Raw genomic sequence first — 6,251 nt, 5'->3', positions numbered from 1 at the left:
TTTTTTTTCTCTATTTTCTATTACTATCCTTCTTCTTTTTATTTTTTCTCCTTCTTTTTCTCTCATCTTTTCTCCTTTTTTTTTCCTTTTCATTTTTTCCCCTTCTTTTTCATTTATGCGTACTAACAAATACAAATACGAACTATAAAATACAAATACAAACATGAATTATAACATACAAATACAAGTGCGAACTATAAAATACAAATACAAATATGAACTATAACATACAGATATAAGTGTGAACTATCATTTGTATTTTTTAATTATTGAAAAAGAACGATTGATTTTCTTTTTACGAATACTTGTTAGTATTTATTGATACTAGTTGTATTTATTTATATAAATAAATACAACTCAGATTTTTATACAAATACAATATATACAAATAAATATTGTATTTGTAAAATCATTTGTTTGTCATTGTATTTGTATCAAGTGATATTTGTTTATTTACAAATATGAATGATAATTTTGATATACAAATACAAAACGGTATATTTGTGTCAAATGATACATTACATATTTATATATTTTAGAATCACGAAAATACAATTAATGCACTTACTTGTTTGTATATAAATACAAATGTTAAATAGTACATAGTCACAATTAAATACAATATGCAATCAACTTACAAATACAAATACAAAATGATTTCTTAAAAATAAAAAGGTAATGAATAAAATAAAATACAAATACAAGTATAATCCAAATATAATCTAAATATACAAGCACAATAAAATCGTAATATAAATATAATCCAATATAATATGCAATCAATTATAAAATACAAATATAAAATAGTTCTTTAAAATACAAGTGTGGATTATATAAATATAAACGATGGCGCAAACTAACAAATATAAATACAAGTGCGAACTATTAAATACAAATACAAATGCGAACTATAAAATATAAATACAAGTGCGAACTTTTTAATACAAATACAAATATAGTTGTATCAATAAATACAAAAATGTAAATGACAGTGTGACTACAAATACGATAAACAATTGTGGTATTTACGTTATCATCCATGACTTGTGCTCGACTAGTCATATTTTTTTAAAATACAAAAATATAAAATAGAATAAAAATAATAATAAAGAAAATAAGTAAAAAAAAATAATCAAAGAAGAAAAGAAAAGAAGAAAGAGAAATAGAAGTTAGAGATTAAATAGAGAAAAAAACAAAAAAAAAAAAAAAAAAAAGGAAAGAAATGAAAAAAATAAAAGTAGGAAAAAATAGAAAAAAGAAGAAGAAACGGAAAAACACACAAAAAATAAAAAAATATAATGATAATGTTAGGCAAGAAAATATTCAATTCAACGAGATAAGAGTGGTTGAAATTTTTTTTTTTTTTCAAAAATATTGAATTCCATTTTTGACGCGACTAAATGAATTGTATTCATATTTTATATAAATACATACTATCTGTAAAATCGAATACAGCGGGCACAAATCGAATATAATGACTATAAATGATAATTATGTAAAATGTGATTATGAAAGGTGAATTTTATAGCAAAATAATGTTATTTTTTGAAAAATTCCCCTTTTTAAATATAAATTGATTTAGAGTGTGTTCGGTACAGCGAAAATTCAACGAACTTTTAAGAAAGGTAAGTGGCAAAAGGAAAAATGAATATATTTAAGAATTTTCTTTTGTAGATAAACTTTTATACACTTGCAAAAAATATTTAAAATATTGATTGGATGGAAACAAATTATGCATTAGTTTGTCAATTAGCACCTTTTGTCTCGCTCAAATGTTGATTTTTTATTTTTTGTAATTTGCATATTATTTTTAGTTAATTAATATTTATACAGTGCACTTCTGATCCGCTAATTGTGAATCTACTCAAATTAGACGAATTATTTAGGGATAAACCATTCAACCATTTAGATAAGTTGGATCAAATTTTTAATTTTCAAAAGTCATGTGAATTTAAAATTTGAAATTTGTAGACTTATCGACTACACTGACCTCATGTAAATATATAATAATAACTAAATGTAGTCGTCTTTAGTTAAGAACATTTTACCTCCAAAGTGTAAAATCTTGAAATGAATTTAGATTAGTAGAACCCAAAACGGTTATCACAGGAAGAAACACCCCAAAAGAACATAATAAAATAATTTTGTGAGTTAGATCTATAGGTTGTGAGGGACTAAATTAAAATATTTATTCATCCATCGTTTCATAATGTTTTTGTTTCTCTTTTAGATACAATTTTGGGGTGAATTAAATCATCGGTATCATAGACAAGCAAAAAATACCATTCGATTTGGCTTCTACTGTAAGATTTCGTTCAAAAGCCATGAATTTCAGAGAGATGTGTCACTTTAGTGTATCGGACTGCTGCCTTGTATTTAGGGCGTAGAATCTGAGAAGAAGAAATTAAGGTGGACAAAATGAAACCCAAAAACATACCACAGACCCATAGAGCCAAATCCCAACAAAAAAGAACAGCTAGAACACAAAAATCATAATCGAAAATCACAAAATTGCTCCTTCTGCTTCCTAACCAAAAACAACTATTCCGTTGGTTAGAACTCAAAAAATCACAATGAAAACTTAATCACTCTAATAAATAATAAATTGACCTTGCAAAATATTCTTCTGTATCTTCAAATAAAGGATATTCGACCTAGCAATTGCAAACGTAAAGCTTGGCATGTGTGATTTGCATGGAAAAGCTGAGAAGTGGCTTTGAAAATTAAAACAGATGCTGCTATCGCAGAGTTGTAAATGGAAGAGATCTGAATGACAGTGACCGAGATGAAAAAGGATGAGTGCTTGGATGGAAGAGGCAGCGCGGACTCACCTCAAGGAAAGAGGCATGAGTTCACAGCTATGGTTAATGAGAGAATAGAAAGGTGAAAGTACAGAAAATCCAATTTGGACCAATCCACTTTTGACCATAGGCCCATTACTATGGGGGCATATACCATCACAAAAAGAGAGTTTTCAAGCTGATTTTCACACCTAAATTTTAACCACAGCTGTCAACTTCAAATTGCGATTCTCACTTCATTTCTTGTCCGATTGAGCTGATTTTTGGACTGCTTGTTCCTCTCATCTCAATCTTTGATTAGGAACTGACGGAGCTTGATTTGGTGGCCTGTAGCTCCCGGTCTTCATTCCCGAACAGTAACTGCATTTTTTGTGCTTTCACTCCTTTATTTCTCTAGTGTTTGGTGCTGTGGTTTATGTATTGTTTCTTGTTGTTTGGCACTTGTTTTATGGCCATTTTGGAGGACAATATTGTAACTCTTTGATGATTATAGTGAGGTATGGTCCCGTGATTTTTTACTCTTCACACCGAATGATTTTCTATATAAATTTGGTGTCTTGTGTGATTGCCTATATTCTTGCCCTATCGCATTTGTGGTAATTCATTTGCTGCCATATTACTTTGTTTTACTTAGTTTGCTTGTCTCTTCTTGGTTCAAGTTGAAAGGAAAAGTTTAGTCTTGCGTATTTTCCGCTGCTACCCTTTCGGGCTCTTTGATTGTGTGCCCATCTTTCCTAACAAGTGGTATCAAAGCGTTGGTTGTTGTTGATTGTCGATTTGAATGATGGAGGCAAATATGAGCAAGATGGTGTGTTTGAATAGTAGTAACTATCATACTTGGAAAGGCAAGATGAAAGATCTTCTATTTATCAAGAAAATGCATCTACCTGTGTTTGCATCTACTAAACCTAAATCCATGACAGATGAGGATTGGGAATTTGAGCACTTACAGGTTTGTGGCTATATCAGACAATGGGTTGAAGATAATGTTAGAAATCATATTGTGAATGAGACACATGCTAGAAGTTTGTGGGACAAGCTCGAGACACTTTATGCTTCGAAGACTGACAATAACAAGTTGTTCCTTCTTAAGCAATTGATGAATATCAGGTATAAAGAAGACAGTCCTATTTCTGATCATATAAATGATTTTCAGGGTGTCCTTGAACAGCTGTCCGGAATGGGTGTAAAGTTCGATGAAGAAATTCAGGGACTTTGACTTCTTAATACTCTACCTTACTCTTGGGAAACTCTTCGAGTTTCTTTGACTAATTCTGCTCCCGGTGATATTGTAACTATGGAATATGTTAAGAGTGGTGTCTTGAATAAAGAGATGAGAAGAAGATCTCAGGCCTCATCTTCTTCATCTTCACACTCTGATGTTTTGGTTACTGAAGAGAGGGGGAGACATAAGTCTAGAGACTCAAATAATATAGAAAAAAGTAGAAACAAGTCAAGGTCCAAATTCAAGAATGTTACATGTGACTATTGTTACAAAAAGAGGCATATCATGAAATATTGTTACAAGCATAAGAGAGCTATAAAACGGCAAAAGAAAGAAGGCGATAATAAAATTGTGTTGCTGTTGTTGCTAATGATGATCTTCTTATTGCTTGTGGTGAGAATGCTATTAATCTTGTTTGCAATGAGTCTAGCTGGTTTGTGGATTCTGGTGCTATATCTCATGTTACGCCAAAGAAAGAATTATTTTGTTCTTATACTCTAAGTAATTTTAGGATGTTGAAAATGGGCAATAATGATGAAGTTAAAGTACTTGGCATTGGCACGATTTGTTTGAAACGTAACAATGGTTCTAAACTAGTTCTCAATAATGTCAAGCATGCTCCAGATGTTCGCCTGAATTTGATTTCTGTAGGAAGTCTTGATGATGAAGGTTATGTTAATACCCTTGGTGCTGGCCAGTGGAAGCTTACTAGAGGTTCGATGATTGTGGCTCGAGATGAAGTTGTCTAACTTGTACGTATTTCAGGGCTCTACTTCTAGAGGCTTGATAAACCTGGTGGAGAATGATACTTCATCAGAGTTGTGGCATAGAAGGTTGAGTCATATGAGTGAGAAGGGGATTGATAGTTTGGCTAAGAAAAATTTGCATTCTGGAGTAAAACAAGCAAAGTTGAAGAAGTGTGTTCATTGCTTAGCCGGTAAACAGAAAAGAGTTTCTTTTCAGAGTCATCCGCCTTCAAGAAAGCTCGATTTGCTGGAGTTGGTGCATTCTGATTTGTGCGGTCCTTTTAAAGTAAGGTCTCATGGTGGTAAACTTTACTTTGTGACTTTTATTAATGATCATTCTCGCAAACTCTGGGTATTTTCTTTGAAGTCCAAGGATCAAGTACTTGATGTGTTCAAGAATTTTCAGGCCTTGGTTGAAAGACAGACATGGAAGAAATTGAAATACATCCGTTCAGATAATAGTGATGAGTACATTGGTCCTTTTGATAGATATTGTAGAGAGCAGGTTATTCGACATCATAAAACTCCTCCAAAGACTTCTCAGTTGAATGTCTTAGCATAGCGGATGAACAGAACACTAGTTGAGAGGGTTAGATATATGCTTTCAGATGCTAAGCTGCCAGATTCCTTTTGGGCAGAAGCACTTAATACGGTTGTTTATGTTATCAATTTATCTCCTACTGTTGCTTTGAATGGTGATGTCCCTGACAGAGTTTGGTCTGGTAAGAATGTTTCTTATGATCATCTTAGAGTCTTTGGGTGTAAATCTTTTGTGCATGTTCCTAAGGATGAAAGGTCAAGGTTGGATGTTAAAACTAGACAGTATATCTTCATTGGTTATGGTCAAGATGAATTTGGCTATCGTTTCTATGATCTAGTTGAGAAGAAACTTGTTAGAAGCTGCGATATTGTGTTCTTTGAAGACCAAACAATTGAAGATTTTGACAAAGCTGAGAAGGTTGATTCTCAGAGTAGTGAGAGCCTAGTTGATGTTGATCCAGTTCCTTTGACTACTGCTCCTGAAGAAAATCTTCATGATGATGAAAATCAAGTTGATAATGAAGATGATGATCATGTTCAGAATGACCAGCAAGAAGTTGTTGATGCTCCAATGCAAGTTGATATGGTTGATCAGCAACTAGTTGTTGATGCTCCAGATAGTTCTTTCAGATGATCTACAAGAGAGAGACTACCTTCATCTCGTTATTCTCCCAGTGAGTATGTACTCTTGACTGATGGGGGAGAACCTGAGAGTCTTGACGAGGCCATAGAAAGTGAAGAAAAAGAAAAGTGTTTTGATGTTATGGAAGAAATTAAATCTTTTCAAGATAATCATACCTTTGATTTGGTTAAGCTGCCTAAAGACAGAAAAACTTTGAAAAATAGGTGGGTTTTTCGGGTGAAGCATGAAGATGGTAATCCAATTCCACAGTACAAAGCTAGATTGGTTGTGAAGGGATTTAACCAGAAAAAGAGAAT

The sequence above is a fragment of the Capsicum annuum genome, chromosome 3, assembly GCF_002878395.1.
Source record: "Capsicum annuum cultivar UCD-10X-F1 chromosome 3, UCD10Xv1.1, whole genome shotgun sequence".
In the NCBI taxonomy this organism is placed as follows: Eukaryota; Viridiplantae; Streptophyta; class Magnoliopsida; order Solanales; family Solanaceae; genus Capsicum; species Capsicum annuum.
Note: the sequence above shows the minus strand (reverse complement) of the source record.